Source organism: Falco rusticolus, chromosome 5 (genome assembly GCF_015220075.1).
Source record: "Falco rusticolus isolate bFalRus1 chromosome 5, bFalRus1.pri, whole genome shotgun sequence".
Lineage (NCBI taxonomy): Eukaryota > Metazoa > Chordata > Aves > Falconiformes > Falconidae > Falco > Falco rusticolus.
In genome coordinates this window covers 70,435,457-70,458,869 of record NC_051191.1, presented here as the reverse complement: position 1 = coordinate 70,458,869, position 23,413 = coordinate 70,435,457, and the positions used below count along the sequence as shown (strand labels likewise).

The 23,413-nt window shown below is 40.4% G+C and overlaps 1 protein-coding gene across 12 annotated transcripts in view; it reads left to right on the top strand.

Moving 5' to 3' along the window:
* Window positions 1-23,413, top strand: part of EPS8 (epidermal growth factor receptor pathway substrate 8) — a 141,133-nt gene that overhangs the window by 27,580 nt on the left and 90,140 nt on the right. For 8 of the 12 annotated variants that reach the window (XM_037388209.1, XM_037388207.1, XM_037388206.1 and 5 more), the window contains exon 2: window positions 7,036-7,180. The exons of 1 other annotated variant lie outside the window; for it this stretch is intronic. The gene's annotated coding sequence lies outside the window, so the exon portion shown is untranslated. Of the gene's footprint in view, window positions 1-7,035; window positions 7,188-7,225; window positions 7,250-23,413 lie in introns of those variants that run through there. 3 more of the 12 variants (XM_037388210.1, XM_037388211.1, XM_037388212.1) reach the window with 3 other exon arrangements.

Here is a 23,413-nt window from a genome sequence, read left to right as displayed (position 1 = left end):
CAAGATCTTTCTGATGACACAGTGTTAACAGTGTGGTAACAGAGTTAGGAACTCAGGTTCAGGAATAACTGCAGTTTTAAATTTGTACCAGTTTGAACCAAATGTTCATTCACCTTTTGGCCATGAGTTTTCTTCTTCACTGGTTACTGACTGCTCCTTCATGCTGCTTTCCCATCTTTCTCCTTGTGAAGGAATTCCCCTTTTTCTGTCTTGCCTCGTCCATGTGTCTAGAAGTCTCACACAAAGAATGGGCTATAATACAAGACAGGATCAGCAAATTTTCTAAATAAGTTTGTTAGATTTCAGTACGAATACTGGGCATTTTGTGTAGCTTGCTTTGCCTTTGTGAAAAGAGTAAGAGGAACCTGACTTTTCAGGCTATGGTGGGACAGTTGCCTGGATTATTTCAGCTCTCATTTTACAAGAGGGCTAGCAAAGGAAGGACTTGATAGCAAGCAGCTGGGAAAGTTCTTTGCTACCGAGGACAGTGGGTGCTTTGGTAGGCTCTAGTGCTGGTATGTGGGGGATGGACATTGGTTTACCCCAGTCTGTGCATATCCTCTTTTGTTTCTTTATTTCTGTGGAATGCAATCTGTTGTTTTCTTTTTTCCCCTTTGCTGAACAGGAAAATTGAGCAAAAATGGCCAGCTAAGAAGAACTAGCGCAGTTACTTTTCATGATCTAGTTTCTGCTGCACTGAGCACCTGTGGCAAACAACATTCTCTTCTAAGCCAGTAGTCAGATGAAAGAAAATGAAATAAATTGGGTGTGCAAGGGGAATGCACGCTATCTTCATGGTGAACAGGGATATGATGGGTGTTTTTGCCACAAGTTAGTGTCTGGAAATTGGTATTTTAAATGCTCTTCAAGTCACGTTGAATGTGGTAAGTCTGGGAGTCCCAAGGCTGAGCAACTCTGCTCTGAACACCCTTCAGAGTGACTAGAAAGGCACCTTTCCCTTCTGGTGCCCCCTGTTCCTTTGCAAAAAACAGATTATTTTTCTTACTGCTTTCTGTGATACCATGTGATGCTTCCCACACATCTTTTAATTTACATCAGTCCTTGTCAAAGGTCTGAGAGTTGATGTAGTTCTTAAAAGCGTTCACGATCTTATGATCTCCCTTTGCAGGAGTAGGCAGGGAATTTATGCTTGAGACACACCCATGTGTCTGCTCTCTGTTGGGATACCCACTACGTGCATCCTTTTAAAATCTGCAACAGTATTTGAAGACCATAAACTTATCTTCCTGAATAATGTGCTGCACTCAGTTTTGTTTGCTTACTGCATGCATGTATGTACGGAGACAAGTTTGTCTTTTGTAGCACTGGGTCTGTTGAAATGTAAGATCAACTGTCTATTGACTTTAGAAAAGCAGAAACTTAATCATGTGTGTCGTTTGTTAATAATCTCTCTTAAAATTAAAAGATGATAATTTTAGGAATGCTACCAAGATATGCCTCTGGTAAGGAGACTAAGGGTTTGTATGTGAGTATATTTGCCAGTGTAACTTTCATACACTCAAGCGTAGAAGTGGATCCAAGTTGAATATAAGAAAACAACTTTTATAAAACCCGAGCCTAATATAATTTATTTTCTGTTTCAAAATAAGAATGGTACTGATCGGTTTTCAGATGAATGACCTGATCCTTGCAGAGCTTGAGGCCTAAACTTTGTGACAGGAGGAACCGAAAAGTAAAACATACTTCGTTGTTCACCCTACAAGAAGTTGAAGCTGGGAGAAAGGCAAAAGTAAACAAGGCAACAGTGATAACTAAATAGCCACTGAAATCATCTTAACAGGTGTTAATAAACCAAGTCTGGCATTAATGTACAGGACCAAGGAAGGTATAAGTACTTGAAGGGCAGTAGTAAATTTTTTTTTTTAAAAAAACCTATAGCAATTTTGAACTAGTGGCAATGAGGATGGACAACTTAGACATCTGACTTAGATTTAGGAAACTTTGTATCACTATAAGTAAAATGAAATACATTTTGCAGTTCTGTTGTAATTTGCATTAGGTTTCTGTCTTCTTTTTATATCCTTCCCAGTTCTGTGGAGTATTTTATTGGTCTGTTTAGGATGTCTTTTCTACAGTGGGATTGTAGCGCAGCATTTCGAAACGATATTGTTGAATATAATCTTTTAAGAAGTGACTGGCTTGTATCTAAGTTGTGTGGTGGTTTCCATCTCTTTTGGCATTCTGCCAGTTTCAGGCAAAATAATGCAGCATCTTAGCCCATGAGACCGTGAGAAAAGATGGTCATTTGTGTCGCAAATATGACAAATACGCCTGTGGTATATTGGTGGGAAAAAACTGTACTTCTAATGGTTCTGGAAGTAGTTTTGCATTGTATGGTTTGTGAAATGAATATTTTTGCTAGTCAAGAAACTTTCACAAATGTAAATGTAAACAGAACAGAAATGTACATGTAAACCCCTCCATGGTGGGGCATTGGAACTATATGATCTTTAAGGTGCCTTCCAACGCGTTCTATGATTCTATAACTGTTGTAGAGTTAGACATCAGTGTGTTTTTTCTGGGGCTCAGGGTCCTGATGTAGGGTAGGGGGTGTGTATGTCTATATACATATATTTTTTTTTTTTAAAATCCATTACTGTTTCTAAACAGGGTTTACAAAAACGTCACACACAATATGTTGTCTTTTGACCTTACCGGTAATGCTTTTCTCTTTGCTTTGGAAAGGAACTTTTCCCTGTGGACTTGCCTATCAGCTCCTGAAAGGCAAAAGGAGGTAAAAGCTGAGCTGAAGTTGGGGGTTTTGAGGTTCTTTTAATTTTGGCCTTGTTTAGTGTGGGGGTTTTTTTTGTGTTTGGTTTTTTTCGGTTTCTTTTTTTTTTCTTTTTTTTTTTTGCTTAGAGATATATATGACTGATTTAGGAACAAAATATTATGTTAAATAAACTGGTATTTGATGACTTCAAGTTCTTTCCTACGTTTCTTTACTATCGGAGCATGCTGCATCTCTTATCTCCACATTCTCAAACTGTGCTGGTGTGCATCAAGAGACTAGCATTAAAAAAACCCCAAACTAAAACCAAAAACGACAAAAAAGGTTGATTACAGCTGCTTAGAATGCTATGGAAAAAAAATTAAAAAAAAAAAAAAAAAGGTCCAAAAAATCCTTCCAGACTATTACTTTCAGCAGAGCAGCAGTGGTTCCAGATCTGTTCAGGTGGCCAGTTTCACTTACTTTGAAGGATGTGACTGTGCTTTCTCTAGACAAGGCTATAGCAAATTAAGTTCTTTCTAAATTTATAATTTTTATTTTTTTATTGAGTAAGTCTGACCAGCCTGCACTTAAATACAAGCAAAAAGAAAACTCAGATTAGTTCAGGAAGTTTGTTTTGTGGCTCTTTGGAAGAGAACATTCTGTCCCCTCTTTGGAAACCAATACAAACAGTCTCTTGGCACAGACACTGTTCTTTGTAAATATCTTACTTTAAATTATCTCTGGGTTATTTTGTAAGATTAAGTATCAGTGTTCCTATTTCCTGGATAAATTCTGCCTTGTATAATTGTGCTTTTACTTTGTAAGTCACATCTGCAGAGGTAATTGGCAAATACAATTACATCTTCTAAACACTATTTGAGATCTGGTTATAGATACTGAATAATAGAAATGGTGATTATGAATTGTAGGATAGTAAATGTTGTTTATAAAAGAGCACTTATTCAGAAGTAGTTCTATCTCATTGTAGAAATGATCATGTAAATATGGGTTGTATGAGTGTTGGTGTTACTGTAAAAGAGCTGTAGAAGTACAGAGTAGCAGTAAAACATCCAGAACTGTGAGGGACTCTTCTTTTTTGAGTAGTTGAGGAATTGCATGTGTTTTGTAGAGATGTCCTTGTCCCTTTTGTGTGTGTGGTTTTTGTGGTGGTTGTGTTTTTTTTTTGTTTTTTTTTTTTGTTTGGTTTTTTGAAGGCTATTATTAATCTCCTCTGGGTTACTAAAGAAGTACTGAGAACAATGCATTTCATGTGCTTATATTAGCCTTCTCTCACATGTGAGAATCTGGCATGAGCTGCTGGAATTATGAATAAGACCAGGGAAAGAAACATGCACTGTGCAACCTTAATCAAACAGGAGCAATCTCTAGTGCCCTCTTTTGATAATATATTCAGTGGAATCAATTAGGGAAGGATCTTAAGTGATGTTGATAAGTTGTTGGACTGATTCTTCAAGTGGCTGTAACTCCTACTTACTTGGGCTCTTTCTAGAAGGGAAAGGAAAGATGCCTTGTACCTTGTAGAAGGCAGTCCTACTTGTAGTAAGTAATATTCCCAGAGTGATGAAAGCAGAACAAATTGCTGCTGTAACAGCTTTGAAGTGAGCTGAAGGTTTATACACACACTCAGATGTAATTTTTGAGAAAGAGCTTAATTTTTTTATTATAAAAAGAAAACACACTGGAAAACCCACACCTTGTGAACTTTCCATTTCCATACATTTAAATCCAGGGACTAAAGTGGTTTGACTGTCGTGTCTGTCTTATCTTTCTAGCAAAGACTTTTTCCTATAATTAAAAGGGCATCAATTTTTCTAATTGATGCCAAATCCAATCCAAGCCACCCATGCGATTATTTCACCCTTCCCTCCCCCTCCCATCATTATCTGATATTTTGTTTGCACAGTCATTATTCATTAATTGTGTTCATGTCCAGGGCTGCAAACAGCAAAATCATATTAGTAAGGAGCAAATCTGCGACTCACCATTGAAATCTGTTTTTTCCTTTTCTGTTTTACATTGGCTTTCAGATGAGAATCCCAAAACCTGGCACAAATTTTGGAGATAAGGAGCTTGGAAACAATGAATGTGTTAGTGTTTGGTACTTTCTTTTCTTAGCAGAGTTCTTTAGTTCTCCCATGCTTCTTACACAGAATTTAACTCTTCTCAGTAGTTACTGGGATCACAAGTTGCTATTGGAAAAAGAGGTGTAGCCTGTCCTCTTTTTGCATACGTACATATATATGTATATGTACGTACGCATGCAGCCAAGCCTATTCCCCTGTTGCAGAACTTTATAGATGACCCTGTTTTATATAGAGGTAACTTCTGAGCATGTCCCGTTTTCCTATTTGGTGTATCCATAGGTGGCTCTGTCTACCCCCTTACTCTTTTGAGATAGAGACACCTACACACAAAGGTCTCGCTGTGATTGCTCCTTAAGGCTTTTTAGTCTATTGCTTTTTCAGTGTTTGACTTTGTTTCCTCTGAAATCAGTGGCAACCCTCTCACACTGACCCAGAGTGTTGGCAAGCATTGGATGTGCTGCTAACCATACCTGGCTCTTAGAGTGCTCCTCATCACTTGCACTCACATTTTATTAAGACAGCTGTCACCTTTATCTATGTTTTGCAAAGAAGAAAATGAGCATGGAGAGGTAGAAGGTCTTGCACAAGGCCAGTGAGCTGGGAGAGGCCAAGGGAAATGAGATACTGATGGAAGGCAGCCCGTGCTGCCTTATTGTGTTTTGCCCATGTGTTGTCCTTTCTTTGATGTGGGTTTCCTGGTCAGCAAGCCATTAATTGCCTGTCTCCCCTTAAAATATTAAATGTTTATGGTTTTGAAAAATTAGGTGATGTATAACTAAATCACCACTATAATCGGATCATATTAGTAGGCAACCCGGTGAGGTTCAGTACAGTGTACTGCTTCCTATATTAATATGCAGCTACTGGATCAGTTCAGATTGACTGAATTGACCCATTGCCATTTACCCCGTTACTGGATTGACCTGTTACTGGTTCTTCCTAATTCTGTTGCAAGATCAAATTGATCTACACTTTTTAATTATTTTTAATTGGATTTATTCTAAAATGGAAAACATCACTGTAGGGCTGGCACTGTAAGGAAGGGGCAGAGGAACCTCTCACGGAAGTCACAGAACTGGGATAATGTCAAAATGATGTCCTGCAAAGAATTCAATTGTTGATGGAGCAGGTTTTGCCAAAATTGAAGGACTGGTCAGTGCCTGGAATGGTGTAGCAATTAAGCTGGAAGTGTCTTGTATGTACAACCACATTAGAACAAAGTGTTGGGTATGACTTAAAAAATTAAATAGAAAAGCACTAAGCTTGTCCGAACTTTTGAATGTCAGATTCAAAATTGAGGGGTGGCAAAAATTTGAGGAGAAAATGGGACAATACCATAATTATCACCTTAAATAAAACAAAACCCAACAACAACAAACCCGAAAAAAAACCCCAACCCAACCCAACCAACTGAAAAAAACCCAACCCACCAAACCCCAACAAAAAATTTTCAGCATTTGCTGTCTCTCTCCTCTGCCTCCCATTTTGGTTTTCATCTTACTCTTCCTTTCCTGCATCCTCCTTCCCCAAGTGCCTCGTGGGCTCCAGCCCCACTGGTTTGTGGGGAGTTCTTGAGCTGTCCCCAGTGTCTCTCAATACAGACACGTTCTTCCTGTCTCTCTCCCATTCGGGCCGTGTGAGTGCAGTGCTGGGCTGCTTGCCCCTCCGCCACGGCTGGGTGCTGGGGCACAGGGCTGTGTGGGCAGCAGTTGCTTCCCACCAGGGACGGGGATGTGAGGTGAGGAAGGAGCGCCCTTCTCACCAATCCATCCTTGTGCTTGACCAAGCTTTTACAAAATGTGTTTATGAATGTGTTTCACTCCCGTTCCCTTTGGGTTTGCAGCCTTCTCAGCTCTGGTGAGCCTGTCAGGCCCATGGCTTTGTAAACTCCTCACTCCACTGTTGAAGAGGGATCCAGCTCCAAACTGCGCTTGAAAGCAGGGATTAGGGTGGAGGCTGTCCAGGTATCTTGACTATGAGGTTCCTGTTAGCTGTACAGAGGAGTTCTTTTTGCTGTTACTGGTGTTTAGAAAGTTCACGTTGGACAGTAGTAGATGAACTCTAATCAGAAATGTACTTCTCCCTCTCATGCAATACGTGAAATCACATTTCAAGAAGTCGGCAATTCACAAGTCTAACTTGTATAATGTGTAGTGGAATTACAAAGCTGAACCTGTTTTGTTTCTATTTTTTCAGTGATTTGCCCTGTTGGGCAGCTGCCTTCTGAGTGACTCTGGAGACGTGCCAGCCATCTGAGCTGAATCAAGCAGTGGCAGGGACAGCATCTACCCGGGCTGAAGTTTTAATCCCAGGCACGTGGCATTTGCACAAGTGGTCACTGGTGAGCTGTATATAAGCGCAGCTTCTCTCTTTCTCTGTCTCTTTAACAGCTGGCACCTTTTTGCAAACTGTAAGTTTCTGGATGCAAAGACTTGCCTGCCTTGCTTGTTTTTCCCAGAGGATGACGGACAAGCTTAGGGAAAATAAGAGTGATCCAGGTTACCAGCTAATCTCAGGAAACCCTTACTATTTGTTTGTGTGTTTGCAGAGTATTTTTTCCTCTCCCTCTGCTGAATGAATAATATCCTGGTGAGGACAAACTTCAAATTTGTAGCAGTTGGTTTGGTGTACTAGGCAATATCATCATACCTTTTTAATCAGAGGTTTTATACTCTCTGCCTTAGTGCTTCACGGCCTGGAAATACAAGCTGTGGGGCTCTGATAACAGAAGTAGTGACTGGCTGCTGTCAGCATAAGGATGATTAAAAATGCGTGTGTGTGTGTGTGCGTGCATGCTTGTTCACTCCCTTTCCAGCTGAATAGAAAAAGAAACTCCTCAAAGCCTTTTATGCAAGTGCATGTTGGGGTTTTTTTCCCCCTGTTTGGGTCTCTGTGTGGCTGTGTTCAGACAAACTTCATCCCCTGCTTCCTTTTAGAAGATGCTTTGTAAAGAAAAGAGGGTACTTGACCTCCAAAATGTCATCCTGTCATCAGTTCAATACTAGACATACCCTCTCTGCAAAAGATAATAGCTAGCAATTTTTTTGGAGGGAAAGGTGGTTTCCAGTCAGTTTCTCCCATCTGTGATTTTCCTTGATAAAACAATGGCAATCTGCTGCTTCCAGCAGCTGAAATGCTGTGATTCTTTGACAGCAAATGTGTGGAGTGCTGCCTTGCACCTTGTAACACACTGCTTTATTTAAGACTCTGTCATGCTGGGCTGACTGCTGTCTTCCTGGGAGTGTTACACCAAGGAATTATTGATGAGATGCAGCCTGGTCTGCTAAGCACACATTCGCTATTAAAACAACATATGTGCCCTTAGCTATTGCTAATCATTTAAACATGTCTGTGAAATCTGGGGGAAGTGGCCCCTCTGTACATGGATAGAGTCCCATTAAAGCATCAGCATGATACAGCTCTGCATCAGATACTGAATCTTCCAGTGAGTATCAGAGTTGAAAACTGGTGCTTTAAGCAGAACTACTTGAAGTTAACTTCTTGAGAAGGTAGAAGGAGCCCCTGTAAGGATGAGTGCAGGAAAGGCAATACACATACTAGGTTCTTGCCAGATTCTTTCAGGTTTTTACCAAGTTGTTAAGAGTGCTCGTTGGAGTATTTGGACAAAAACCTGGAGGTCAGTGCTGTACTGATCTGTATGTACTAACTTAATTAGCAGTGGAGTTGGAAAATTACTCTGGCTTGAAAAATTACGAGGGTAATTCTACCTTTATGCTGGAGGAGGCAAAGGCAGAACAAGGAACTCAAGTACATTAAGGTCCAGTAGTCTATTAAACCAGGCTAAGTCAAGTAGATTTTAATTAATGGAAAGTTTCAGAAAACAAGTTCGGTGCTATTGTCAAGTATCCATTGTATTTTTGCGAGTTGGAAGGTACCTGTCCTTAAGTTACCTCCATTCTCATTACTGCTGCTCTCCCCTTCAAGTTACGCTTCCGTTCAAGCGTAACAGCTGCTATGTTGAGATCCGCTGAAGGTAGATGCAGTTGCTTTATACTGCTTGAGAACTCTGAGCCCCAGTGCTTCAATAATATAACAACTTCTTTGCTAACGCCAGCAACTTTGGAGGAGAAATGTTTTAAAATTGTTGCAATTGATTTTCTGGTTTCATAGAAATAGAGAAAGCAAGGCAGTAATTGAAGCAATGTTTTTTTATTTAAAATTATTATTGCTTGAGTAGGTGCACTTTTTTTCACCAGTATTTCCATTATGAGAAGTTGGAGGCCACAGATTTTCTAGAAGCCTAATAATTTCATGTAGATAAAGTTACTCTTTTGCAGTGGAAGCATGTCTATGTCTTGGTCAGGAAGGTACCAAATTTAGGACTAGTTGTTGTCTGTCATATCTGTGGGCCCAGTCTGACCCACAAGCTTGAATGCCAGCATGGAGGAGAAGGCAAAAACCTTTGCTCCCCTGCAGCGTGTGTAGGAAAGCATCTCCATGTGGAGAGACTTCTTTTGAAACCCAAGATCATCAGGAAGGTATGTTGAAAATTCGCTGTGCAGATAAAGATTGAGTCAGCCAATGCCTGCTTATCATGTCAAGTAGTGATTATACCATGACGTAAATCACCTCATGCTATGAATACATCCAATTTTGATGGGTTTGCCTATGGCTGCACTTAAGAAATGTGTGTGAGCTCAAATGCAGGTGTTTTTTTTTTCTATTTCTGTGAATGCTGTAGTAACAGAGCATAGAGCTTCAAGTACAGCATACATGGAGAGTTTCCTGCACTTTGGCATTTTGCACTTTGCTTTCAATCCCGCTGTGTTGCTTTTTGCTACCTGCAAATGCAGTGTGCTTTTTTGAAACTACAGTGTGAATCTTTGTCTGTAACTTGAATTTTCTCATAGTGGTTTTTTTTTTTTTTTTAAAATGATCCTTTGCTGTTTTTCTTGCATTTCTAGTTCTTCTTGATTATAGACATCCTTTGGTGTCAGAGCAGTATTACACCAAAGTGATTGGCTAACACGTATTATAAATATGTAAATAAATATGTTTCAGAATCAGGTAAATGAACCTCCTGCTCCAGATATTCATTTGTGTTGCTGGGATGCTAGAACACACTGACAGATATTGCAGACCATCATAAGCCTGCAAATTAATAATGGTCAGTTATTAATGATTATTTTGAAACTTAAGAAAAGTGGTAGCTTAAGCAGTTGATATAAATCAAACCACTCTTGTTAGCATACTTTTTGCTTAGTTCCATGGAATCACTGAAGCTAGATGGATATGTCTGGTAGTTTCACTACAGGGGAATTTAACTTATTTCTCAATGAGAGTAAATGGGACATAACCTCTGAGAATTTATCTGCTCAATCACCTGTGTTTTCTATTTTAAAAATAACATTTCTAGGAACTGCTGTTTTTTCTAATCCTGTATTTCAAAACCACATGGTTACCCTGTCTTTTAAATCATAAAGATAGGGAGCGCATTTTCACATCAAGACCTGGCTGCTCAGATGGGACATTTGTTTTTGAGAAATGGAGAAATCTGAGCATTTTGAGTGTTGTCATTGCATGTGGTGTGGCTGCTGATGCCCACGTGCCCCGCTCTGCAAGCAAAGAATCAATGTCACAAATGAGAGCTACGTTGCTCATTGAGTGTTGACAGCTTGTCATTACAGAGTTTTTTCCTCTTGGCTTGCAGTTGAAAAGGTTTAGAAATGGTCATAATCTCTTTCCTCAAGTGACCGAGGGAAGAAATATTGGGCTGTGCTCTTTCCAGATTTGGGGAGAAACTGCTGCTTGTTTGTGTTGAGCTTACAATTATTTTACTGTCTTGGTCAGATTTTTTTAAGGTATCCAAAATCATTAACCTCCCATGGAGTGAAAGAGGATGTGAAGGAGTGGTAAGGGGAGAGGAAGGAAGAAATGGTAGCTAGAGGTTGGGGGTTTTCTTGGTTTTAGGTGGGGTGTTTATTTTACAGTGGCTGTTCCTGGTATGTAGGGGAGGACGGTGGGGAAGGTAGGGTGATGGTGGGTACATGTAGTAAGGACGTGGCATTTGCTCAGCCGTGTGGCAAGAAGGAATTGTGTATCAGCCAGTTTTTCTCTGTCTTTTTAACTGGGGCTATATAAGATTTTTTTTGTTTAATGCATAAGTTTGGCTGTGTTCTGCTCTGAGCATGCATGCTGGGCTGCTGAAAATTAAATTAGTAAATGAGACCCAATGACATAAAAACAAACCCAGGCAAACAAGCTCCCTGTAGTGTGCAGGCGGAGAGCACCCTTCGTCCTCTGTCATCAGAGGAACAGGGTGGTTTGAATTGGCTTCCACCTTTGTTTTGAGAGGTTGCTGTGGTGATGAATAACCTTTGCAGAGGGTGTGTGAGCAAGAGTGTGCGTGTGCCTTCGTTCTTGCATATAGAACAATGCTGCTGAGCGCGCTGCTTTTCACCCCGGCATCAGAGCGTATATCTTAGCAATGGTCAGCTGCTTCCCCAGAATGAGTTAAATAACAAAACTGTTGTCTTGGAGCTAGTTATTGACATGGTGTTAATCCACTGATCACTTCCTTGCATTGCTTTCATGCCAGGTAGCAGGAAGCTGGGTGATGGCAAAGTGGTAGCTTTTTTCCATTGCATGGAAGGGGAGTTGCAGGATATCTGATACGCCTTATTTGCACAAGCTTATGACACCTTAGCTTTGTCTTGTTATCCTGGGTTTGAGGAAGGATAGTAGGTAGAGAAATAGACTGACAGAGGTACTCTGTAAAAGGAAAGAGGGAAATGCTATATGAGAGGGCTTTCTCTCCCCTCCTCCCCCCCCGGTTGCATTTTCTTTACTGAGGAAAAAACCCGGGGGACTGTCTCTGTGGGTTAGTATTGTTCCTTTTAGTCTCCATTCATCAATAAATATTAAAACAATGTATTATTAAATTTACTGCAGCTCAAACTAGATGAGTATGTTTTTCATACTAAGATATAAAAATCTGTTGAACAACTGCATATTGGTACAGCAGTGACTGAAGATTAGCATATATGTATGAATATTCTAAGTGAGACTTCTGTGCTTTCTTCATGAAGTCGCACTGGTGCAAGTATAGTTTGGTACAGTTGTCTGAAGAGTTATAAATATCACTTCTAGGTAAAGAATTGCCTTCAAGAAAGTCTTGGAAACTTTGTTTTCCCCTTGCTAGAAAACCCTAGCAAGGATTGGCAAGGATGAGTCACCACCTGAGACAGCTCACAGAGAATTTTCTTTCCCGCATATTACCCTCATTCTTGATATCTGTGACCCTGCCCCATATATAACCTGTAGGAAGTACTCGGGGGAAAATCCGAGTCACTTGGAGAAGATCCAGTGGCCATGATAAATGCAATGAAGTTTAAAATGTTTACTTTTGCTGTATAATTCCTGAACTACAAAAAAACCCCAAAAAACAACCAACAAATCAAAAAAACCCCCGTGTGAATTAATTCTGTGTCAGCTCCCCATCTCTTCAGAGACCATCATAATTGGTGGTTTCATTTGTGAGGCTGTGTACTTTGAAGGTTGTCTTTTTCTTGACTGCAGCCATACTGAAGGATCAAAGAGGAAGACGAAAACATTTTAAAAGCAGCAAGGCCTCTCATGGTATTTAAAGTGAAGGTGATGAAGTCAGAGTACGTGGCCCCCTTGCATGACTGAGGGAACTTCTTGCTGAGTTAGAGCAGTTGGGGAAATGACCTTCTTTCCCTCCAGCAGTTTTTTGAGGCTTGTCATCTTGAAGTTTTCCCCAGCGCAATTTAAACATGCTGTCAGCTCCCTTTAGTGGCTCACTTAAGTTAAAATCACCTTCAGTAAGGAGTGTTTAATTACATCTTCTAATACCTTATTCAGCCTCCCCTCCTGGATTTTTGAGAATCTGGAGAATGCTGCTAATAGAGTAGAGCTAGCGCTTACAGGAATAAATTAGCAGCAGTACCATAGCTGTGCTTTTTACATCTGACACATTCTCCAAGGCTAACACCACACCTCCTGTACTTCTTCAAATTCATTTGTTCCGTTTCAGTTCAGTCTTTTGAAATATTTTGTGATGAATGAGTTCACTTTACAAGCTGGTGATCAGCAGCAGCTGTTCATAGTCATGCTTTAAATTGAATCCATCTGTCAGTGGACTCTTTAAAGTGGGAGTTTCACGTTGTCAGGAGACTTGATTACACCAGAGTAGTATCTGGGTGCTGTTTGCCAAAAAAAAAAAAAAAAAAAAGGAAAAAGTAAAAAAAAAAAGTGTGCTTGGTTGGACTCTGGGCTACCCTTACAGTTTCATCTGTAGAGCTGTGATTTAGCCTGCTGAGAGGAGAGCAGAGCGGCTACAAGCAGTACTTTTGCACTGACATGCAGGTAGGTGTTCAGATGTAGGTTGGAATTAGGAGATGACCTGCAGTAATCTTTGTGGAAACCATATGCAGTGCTTGCTGCTTAATCGTGACTCTTTGATGAACCTCATCCCCAGCTCTTTACATGTTTTGGTTGTAGCACTGAGGCAGATTAATGGTCTTCACAGGATGAGCTGAAGAGGAAAAGACGGCTTATTCAAATCAGCAAAGGAGATAACACAGCTTTTTTTTGCCCTGGTACACACACGTCATTTTTTATTTTCATTTGTAACCAGAGGATGGTGAAATGTATCTGCTGAGGCTGTTTTGCAAACTGCATTTAAGGCAACATTTGAGAGCAACAAATGGTCATTTGCTGACTGCATTAATTGTTCTTATAATTTTATGTGAAAGTTTTGGTCAGTAATGTTCTCCGTAAAGTATGTATTGGATGTGGAAACCAGCTGATTCATGGTTTGCAGTCCCTGGGTCTTAGCACAGGTAACTTAGCATGTTTTCCTTTTCCTCAGTTTGTTCCTCACCAAGACTTCTGTGGAGAGGCCTGGGCTTGTGCTGGGATGTGTGTATAGCTCTATGGAAAAGCGTTTCTTACCAGCAGAAGCTTGTTCACCAAACTACTGCATGTTTACCTGAGAGTGCCATTTTCATTATATCATTTCATTTTAGGAAAGAAAACTTTCCTTGGAGGAACAGAACAATGGTACAGCCTCCTTTGCTGCTGCAAAACTTATTTTTGTGGTAGGAGGGCTATATTTAATTTCCCATCTCAGTTGTGGTCTCCAACCACAGAGACTGCCTTGTCCGTGGTCAGATAAACCTTGCTTGTCTCAGCAGCTCACAGCAGCAGACCTCACACCATGTCTGACGTTCACCCGTGTTTCTCTGCTATAAACTTCTCTCTCTCTCACTTTTGCTGTTGCAGTCTGCAAGCATTGCTGCTCAACAGGGCAGCTGCAGCACTGCTGCCTGCATTCCTAGTGCAGTGCCAAGTCAGCACCTCAATTAACACAAAGTGCTGGCAGAAGCATAGAGAAAGGGAAAAACCCCCCAAATCAAACAGCAAAACACAACACCCAGACTGGCATTGTGAGCTTGTATTTTATGTCAATTGAAGCTAGTACAGCGTCTCTGAAATGAAGTGTCTGTTGTCATCTGGTAAGATAAGAACCTCTTAGCTTTTCTTTAACATATAGCAAGCAGCACTGTATACACCAGTCTGTTATTGCTGTGTACCTGATAACTACAGATGATATTTTTTTTAAATGGAGACTCATTAACGAGTTCCACATGGAGATGGTGAGAACTGCACATTGAGTGAAGAGATTGATTGATGTTGGCTTATGTTAAGAAAATATGGCTGACAGAAGGAGTCAATACATGCTCTTTTTTTTTTCTGTAGTGCATTGTTTTTCCTGCATGTGTTTAGTCAGGGAACTTAGCAGGGGGAATGCCATTGCTTAATAGCTGATAGAATCATGTTATCTTCCCTTAAAATACTTAATAGAGTTAAAATACAGTTATTAAGATCTGGCACTCATTTGAACGCCCACTTGGTGCTTGGATTATAAACATGCAGTATCTGTAAATTAGCTGCAGACACAAAGTATTCAGTCCTTCACCATTTAACTTAATAAGCAGTCAAAGCTGTGCACCAGTGAGCATGTGAAAGGCCTTGTTCCACAAATCCCTAGACAAATGCGTCCCTCCTTGCTGGGAGCACTCAGACCTCTGAAAACCGCTGGGTTCTGATTTCAGCTTTCCAAACTTCACAAGTTGGGCCAGAATGGAGGGATTTGGGAGGAAAGAGAACTGTGCTTTCCCTTCCCACGTAAAGAAATGGAGACAAACACTGAGAGGACACTGGAAGGGATGGGCTTCCCACATCAGGAGGAGTGGTGTGGAGCAACAGCTCTGTTGGAAGCTCAGGGGGTATCTGTGCACAGCAGCAACCCTCAGCTCCGCGTCTTTCTCCAAGATTAGCATGAACGGGCAGGGTATGCCAAGCCCACTGCTGCATGGATATTTGAAGAGGCAGCAGTGATATCTACGGAGGATTATGAATGAAAATTTCAGTATCTTGTCTAGACTGTACTGATCATTAAAGATGAAATTATTAATTTTTAAAACCAAGTTATTTTCCTTTTGGCTTTTACAATTGTTTTTAAAAAATCAGCTTTTTGATGCCACGGTATGCTTTAAGCAAAAAACTGATATGTATATGGGTACTCTGTGTCTAATTTTTCACTTGAAACTAGATAAATATTTTGTGAGTATCTGTGACTGAATACAGGTCTAATGTTTGTGTTGCTGAGATAGTCACAGCATGAGCAGTATGGTTAGTGCTGTGTAAAAATTTAAGTATTTTCTGATTTGTATTTTTATGAGCAGTTGCAAGTAACATTTTAGTATCTGGTTTAATTTTTATCAGCCATGCACAGATGTTTTATTCCTGGAAATGTAGAGTTGGGAACGAGGTAAGGAACAGACAGTGCTGACTGAGGAGTTTTGTAATCTCTGTTACTCACCGCAGTTCTTGACGGAGGTCTGAAGCAGTAAGGGTTGAGCCAATGAGGATGCGATAGAAAGCAAAGCATTCTGAAATTGCTAGCAACTGGATTTTCATGTAGTACATCTTAGTGGCTAATCTTTTATTGGCATTATTATAGTTCCTCAGTTTATATTGTAGCTGTTACAGCAGAAGCTGAAATACTCTTTGCTATCATTTGGAGATGGAAATTTCTTCCATTTTATTTCATTAGAAATTCTGTATGAAAGATCTGTTGATGTATAGAAAATGTAAAACTGTAAAAATGGTTGCTGTAATACATTGTTGCCAATATCTTTACCTACAGCATTTCTTAATGCAGCTCAGGTTATAAATGGAAGAGTTTACTCTTTTTTGGAATTCCTTTCAGTAAGTGAGGCGGAATGCAGACTGCTGTAAGACATGCAGAATTTCTTACTGTTATATACTGCATCTGGGAATCTTTGTGTAGAGGGAAAAGTAAAAGGCTGAAAGCACTGTATAGTAGTATACTATGTAACCAAAAAGCATCTGTCATGTAGGAACAATGAGCTAAACGTTACATTTGGAAACAAATGTAACTAAATTTGTATCCCTGCGGCCAATTTACTTTCATCTCCTCCACAGCCAAAGGCCACATGTTGAAGTTGTACCATGTGAAATTTGACAGGGCCATCTGAAACTTACATTTTTGGTGGCATGGCTCTCTTGGGTGTGCAGAAAAGCCACCACCAGGTGCCACTTCACTGACATCTTCAGCAGCCAGCTAAATATTGAGCTGTAGCTGTTCGAGATTTTGTGTGGTGTGCATTTATGTTTTGTTTGGTTGTTGTTTTTTGGGGTGTGTTGTTTGTTTGTTTGGACATGGGTTTGTGTATTTAAAAAAAAACATTTCCTCTATGCCTACAATCTGCTTGCTTGTATTTGTGGCAGAATGTCTTAAGTAACTAGGTAGCTGCCTTAGGAATTGCCTGTTGTTTTCTTTTAAGGGAAGGATCGCACACTTGTAGCCAGCATTGTGCCACTTGCTGTTGGTTCCTCTTTGCTGTTGCTTGCTCAAATGCATGTGCTAGTCCGTAGGAGAGGGCATGAGTGGCTGAATCATGCCTTTCGATTTCAAAGAATAGCCACTTCTGTGCTGGGTAATTTACATACACTCCTCATTTGCTCTACAGTTAGGTCAGGGCAAACCGGCAATACTGGCTTTTGCAGCACAGGCTGCTCTGTTTGAAGCTAGGTATGTGGCAAGGCATCGTATTTATTATCAAGCCCCTAATATCCATCTGATTTCATTGCTGTTGGTGTCCTTTCTGTGGCTTAATCAAGAGCCCTTACTTAACACACTGTAGCTCTCACACAGGTCATGTGTCTTGTGTAACACAAGGATGCATCTGTGTTTTATCTTCTGTGGCTAAATAACATTTTGGGCAAAGAGGAGACTGCTGCGCTACTTTCTTGGTAGAGTTAATTGCTGATAAATAGGGATCTGATTCAGCTAACTGCTTACACCATATGTTCCTATCAAATTGTGTTGAGTAGGGTTATGTGCTCTCCAGAGAGCTTCAGGAACTCGTGAACTTTGGCATCTGCCTGTTTAGAGGAAGGTGCAGCTGGCTGCAACTAATAATTCCTGTAATAGAGATGAAGTGCAGAAAAATAAGCTCTGTTTAGCAAGTAAGGAACTGCAAGTTTTATCTGTGAAAAGGAAGAATGAAGTTCAGGATACTGGCAAGACATTGATACACCTGCACAGTTTTATAACATTGAGCTGCAAGTACCAGTTGAAGGTTTCAGTTTTTAAAGAGGAAGGGTATCATTCTTACTTTGCTTTTCATGCTGATCCCTCTGCGGGGTGAGGAAGGGATTTTGTCTAAAATTCTTAGTGAAGGTCACAAAGATCACTGGCTTTATGTTGTGGGCAACCATAGAGTGTTGGCTGCTAACGGTTGCAAAATATTTAAGCAAATAGATCAAAATACATGAGTCATTATGGTTGTGTATTGCAAAGGTGGGCTCATTTTTTTCTCATTTCTTATCCCATTACTTTTCTCATTTAAATTAAACTATTGACTTTTCCTCTTGTGTAAATGAATTTTTCTTACAGTTCTTACAAATCTTTTATGTATGCTTAAAAAATTAAAAAGTAGAGTATTTCTTCTACAGCTGCCAAATTGTTTCTCACGCTTCTTACTCTTGTTTAAAGAAGAAGAGGTCCAAAGAAATTCAGACCAGAACTCTTGCTACTTACTTGTCTTCTTAAAAACAAAACAAATTGGGGAAAAAGCGCCTTTCTAATATGTGGCCGTATAGAAAAGCAGTGTCTCATTTTAAGCTAGTACATTGCTTAATAGATTTTATTAGTTGGGAAAAAAAAATGCAGAAGAATCTTCCTCTGTGCTGTCATTGAGGGTGGTTAAAGTGACACTGCCTGTCTTCACTTAGAAGGATGTATTCCCCCCCCTTAAATATTTTCAGTTAAACATGCTTTTAAAATTCATTATCAATATGGAAAATACAATTAGTCAGGCAGCTGTAAGCCACAGTCCCCTTTCTCCATTCCCTTCCCCCTATTAATTTTTCCTTTCTGTACTTCTCAGTGCTCCATCTGCGTGTGTGTAATAATTGTCTGTGCTCTCTCTTCACTGGTCTTGTTTCCATTCTTTGCTGGCAGAGTAACTCTCATCATTGAACTGGCAAAAACTTTCAGGTGCTGTTTATAACTTAATTGAGAGGTTAGGTTTGCTGCTGTAGGTGATTGTAGGTGGGAGGAGCTCCTGAAATCTGTTGCTGTTCTGAGGCTGCAGTTTTGGTTTGAACAGCTGCTGCCTGCTCTGGGCTTTTTCTCAGAACTACGCAGGTGAGCTCACTTCCCAGCTGTTTTAACCAGCCCTTTAGTCTCCTGGGTTGGTACCTAAGACTTGGGTGGCCTGGCAAAGCAAAGCTTTGGGGGTCCGTGTCCTGTCTTTCTGTTGTGTCCAAGACGTGTGCAGCTTGTTGCTTGGTGTTCTGGATTGTTCCGTGCTCAGGTGTCAGGTACTACATTTGCTGTTGAAATGACAGATCATGATGGTGTGCCATCATTAGGAAATGTGACTTGAACTTTGTGGTGTATGTAGGAAGCTGTAGGAATAGTATTGAATTATAGACTGCAGTTCACAGCAATCTCTGTCGAAAATCCCTTTGACAAGTTTGGTAGGGATTGAATAGGTGCAGTTGAAATTTTGTGGGGTTCTGGCATAATACATATTAGTGGTGTTATGGGTTTTCAGTATCACTGGTGTTCCAAAATATATGCATGGAGATTTTTCAAAGCAGATGGGAAAACGTAGTCCTCCAAGTAGTGTTCATGTCACTAGGAATTTTCACTATTTTTTATTTTGCTTTGTAAATTTAGATTTATATTTTTCTTTAATCCTTCAAGTCGCATGCTTTAAAAATGACCATAAGTAGGCAAGTATACCTTTTAAAAAGTCCTTATTGTTTGTGGTGTCAAAGCATAAGAAAATTGATCTTGGTCTTAGGGGCTTTGGTAAGACTGCAGTAATTGTCTAGATGTTTACCTTGTAAAGCTACCTTCTTTGCATGAAATATACAGTGATTTAGTGTTTTGTTGATACTAAATTCATGATTCCTTCAGTTAAACTAGTGTCAGTAGCCATTATTTGATCCTCTTCCCTTCTACTATGGTATTCACTGTTGTAAAATTGTAACACATGGATAGATGTTGCACAGAAACGAGGTAACCATTTACTTAACAAATAAAAAAAATCTTGGTTAACACCCTTGGAAAACTCAATGAGGAACTTCATAGAATGTTTGACTATTGACTGAAAGACGATGACACCTCTTTGCTGATATGCAAAGTTATTTGTCATTTAGGGAAAAGGTAAAGCAGCAGCTTGAGTGTCAGTGCTGCCTGACTGTGTCTTAAGATTTTTTTTCTTTTTTTTGAGGTGGAGCTTTGAAAGAATGTGTTATTAACTATGAAAGTATGTGTTATTTGGTATTTGAGAATTTTAATTATTTTGGTTGTCACTTGTCGAAATACGAAACAAAATTTAGTGTGTGGTGTACGACATTGATAAATCTTAAATTGCTGGCCCTTTGGGCATTTATAGCTTATCAGCAGTGAAGTGTTTTGAAAAAGATTTCTGTGAGAATTTAAAGCATTAATATCACCTATACTTTGTAGACCTTTAGAATACGATTCCTCTGAGATGATAGAAGTATGATAATAACAAGTCTTAGGCTTCATTTGAAGTGATTTTCTTGACACCAAACTGAGGTTTACACACTTTTATTTTGTTGATAAAATAACGTCCAGCTCAGGTGACCTTAGCTGTGAGTACACAGTCTTAATCCTAAGGATTTCCTTTCTAAGCATTAGGATTTTGTCCCAAAAGTTACGAAGCATGTTGCTTCTAACAACTTTCAGCATATAGTTAAGACTTAGAGGCAATGTGTAGACTTGCAAGCAGATGCTGGCATGGAAGGCTTAAATTTCTGAGTTTTGTGTTGAAGGGAAGAACTTGGCTTAAATCTGATAGGGATATTTTTAATCATTTTTTTAAACTGGTGGATAGATCATTTACAATCAAACTGAATTTTTTTTGGAATAGTGAAGAATCACTTGTTTTAAGGGTTGTACTAAAATAAAATAATATTTCCACACTAAATTTTACCCTGAATTATAACCATTGAGAGAGGAGATCCAACACCACCTGTTGTGAGAACAGGCAGATCAGGTATTGGCGCTACTGAGTGGGAAGTAGGAACGTGCAGGGCCTTTTCTCCGAGGGCTTTTCTGTTAGTCTAACAGATTATTCAAATGTTTTTGTGTTGACTTTGTGCAGTCACTAATTTCAGCTATAACCTTTAAGTAGGATTTAAGTCTGTCGATAGATACTGAAGATAGCTGTGAATTTGGGAGGAGAGAAGAGGAGATCTTTTTAAGATGTGATGTGGAGCTGTGGGCCATGGCCATGCTGGCACTGGGGAAGGAGGGAGGGAAGGCAACGCTCCCCCAAGAGTGTAACATAGGTTCGGGTGAGTGTGGCACCAGGTCAGGCCCTGTCCCTTGTGCAGTGCTTGCAGGTCCCGGCAGTGGCTCAGTGTGCAGCCATCACTTCCCTCTCATCAGTGTCTGTGGGTGTTGCCGCACTCATGGCAGAATACAGATCCTACAGAAGGAGTTGGGAGATAGTGTGGCTTAAAACTTTTTCCCGTAGAAAAAGGAAGAGGAAAAACCATACCCCAAATGCAACCCTCTCCCCCCGCCCCCTTCAGAACAAGGAGTGCAGGAGGAGTGCATGGGGGCACAGGTGTCACATGGCTGATGTGGGGTCCCGTCTCAACCCAAGACCTCAAGAAGTTGTCGCTCTTCCCTTCTGTTTCAGCGGGTATTGATAAGTAGCTGTGACTAGTGCAGCTAATGCCTAGGAAGCTGTGTGTTGGGTTTTATTTAGCTGTGTCTGTAACAGTGGCAAAGATGACTTTGAGATCAAGAATTTCTTCACAGCTTAATTAAAGGTCCTGTTGACTTCCTGACTACCTTTCACCCATCCCTGTGGCAGTATTCAGAAAACGCCCTTTGCCAGCCACTATGTCTGTTTAATTTGTGCTGAGGATAAAACCCCACTTTATTTCTCTCACACTCTTACTTCAAACCATTTAACACTGGTGATGCGGAGAGTTTTGCACCTACCCAGACTTCCTAAATGTCTCTCAGGTGACGGAGTGGGCAGCCAGCCAGGGTAGCCTGCTCCTTGTGCCCAAGACCCTCCTGTCAGGCCATGGGCAGGCAGGGATTTGGGGCAGCCCGCTGCTGCCGGGGGCTCAGCTGGTTGTTTCTGCCTGGCATGTTGCCTGTTCCTGACTCTTAATGACATCATTTGGGAAGAAGATCAAGAACTTAGAAGTAGGAAGAGAACAGCTGCTCGTCCTGTAGAGACAAGGAAGGGGCTTCTGATCCCAGAGGAGGAAATACATTTCAGTGGATCCTGGTATGTTTGCTCTTAAATAACAGTTTCTTGCTTATGTTTCTCCAGTAAGCTTTGCCTGCCTTTCTTTTCTTCACATCCCCACCCCCCCCACCCCCCCACCCCCCGCTTTCTTAACTGGAAATGGTTGAATTAAAGTACTTGCCAATACATTCCTGAGCAATATGACAGGCCTAAGTCCAAGGTAACTTATGACACCTTATCCAGCCTATATCTTGCTGTATTCCAATAATAGAAACTCTTTCCTGATTTTATGAAACACTTTGTACTCTGATCTTGTGAACTGCAGAGACAGGTTCCTGGGCTGGTCCACCTATCTGTAATCATACTATCTTTGGCTTGGTCATTTTCATAATAAGAAAGTTGAAAATCGTGGTAGTTTTGTTGTTTTTTAAGTTCTTTTGCTGAACTGAGGACTGTTTCGCATAGTATATCTTTTACTGTTTACAGTTGAGGAAACATGGGTGTTAATTTGATAAAGCTACCAACCATTGTTTTCTTCTTGCACAACTGAATTGACAAAGAGGAAAGCAAAAGGAGTGCCACAGGGTGGGAGACAGGTTTGGTTTGATAGCTGTATGGTTGGGCAGTGCAGGGTTTGGGGTTTTGAGCATCCCTTTGTGGTCTGTGGTTATTGTCACAGGGCAGTGACTCACAGATGTAAATGTTGGGCGGCACCGATACTGTCACCAGCTTTGGTCTTGCTGGGGATGAAGAGAGGAGCAAGTTGCGTCCGAGTGCCAAGCTATTTGCTTGGACAGGAGGGCTGTAGGGAGATGGGACAGAGGGATGCTCCCAAGTACCTGCTTCCCTTTTCCTAGGAGGGAAGGTGGCAAATGGTGCAGGAACTGCTTGCCATCTGGAATCAGCCTGTGAGAAATTAGTGGAGCTACACTGAACAGAACTGCAGTATTACTCCACTGTTTTGGAATTAGCCCTTTTAGTTGCACTAGATTTTAATTTCTTATTTTTTATTTAATATTTTTCCAAAGTACAGGATCCTGCCTTTTGACCAGTTTGACTTCTCTGTTCATTTACTAGAAGCAGTCATTCCATCCTTTGGATGTCAATGTGCTCTTGGATATTAGTGTTTGACCTTCAGAATTAGCCATCTAATTAAGGAGCGGGTTGATCACATAGTCTGTGTTTGACCAAATTGCTAAGAAATAACTTTGTGAAAACTAACGATGCTAAATACAGACTGCTTGAAGTCCTAGTGCTTGCAGAAGCAGCTGCACCTTTTTTCCCTGCCCATGTTCAGCCAGCCCCAGGAATAAACATAGTGATTCTGCATAAGTGTTTTTTTGTTCAAACTCCTTGTACTCAGAACCTGTTTCAAACTACATAGGAGAGACTTGAACGACCCCCCATTTGTTTCACGGTCTGCTTCTCATGACATGTGTTGGTGTTTAATAGTTGATGTGACATTTTAAAAAATATTGCTGTAGAATGGTGTGTCCTGCATTAGCATTTGGAGAATATTAGGTAAGTTTTAATTCAGAATTAAAAACCCAGGCATACAAACCCCATGAAGTTTGAGGTTATAACGGCAGTGAAGTTGATTTCAATAGGAAATGTTTTAAAGGTACAAATTGTACTTTCCACTTCAGATTAAATCCTACTGTAGCTGCTTATAACCTTGCTTTTTTCTTAAAATTTGTAAATTGGCCTGAATGTCCCAAAAATTTGTGGGAAAGAACTGTTCT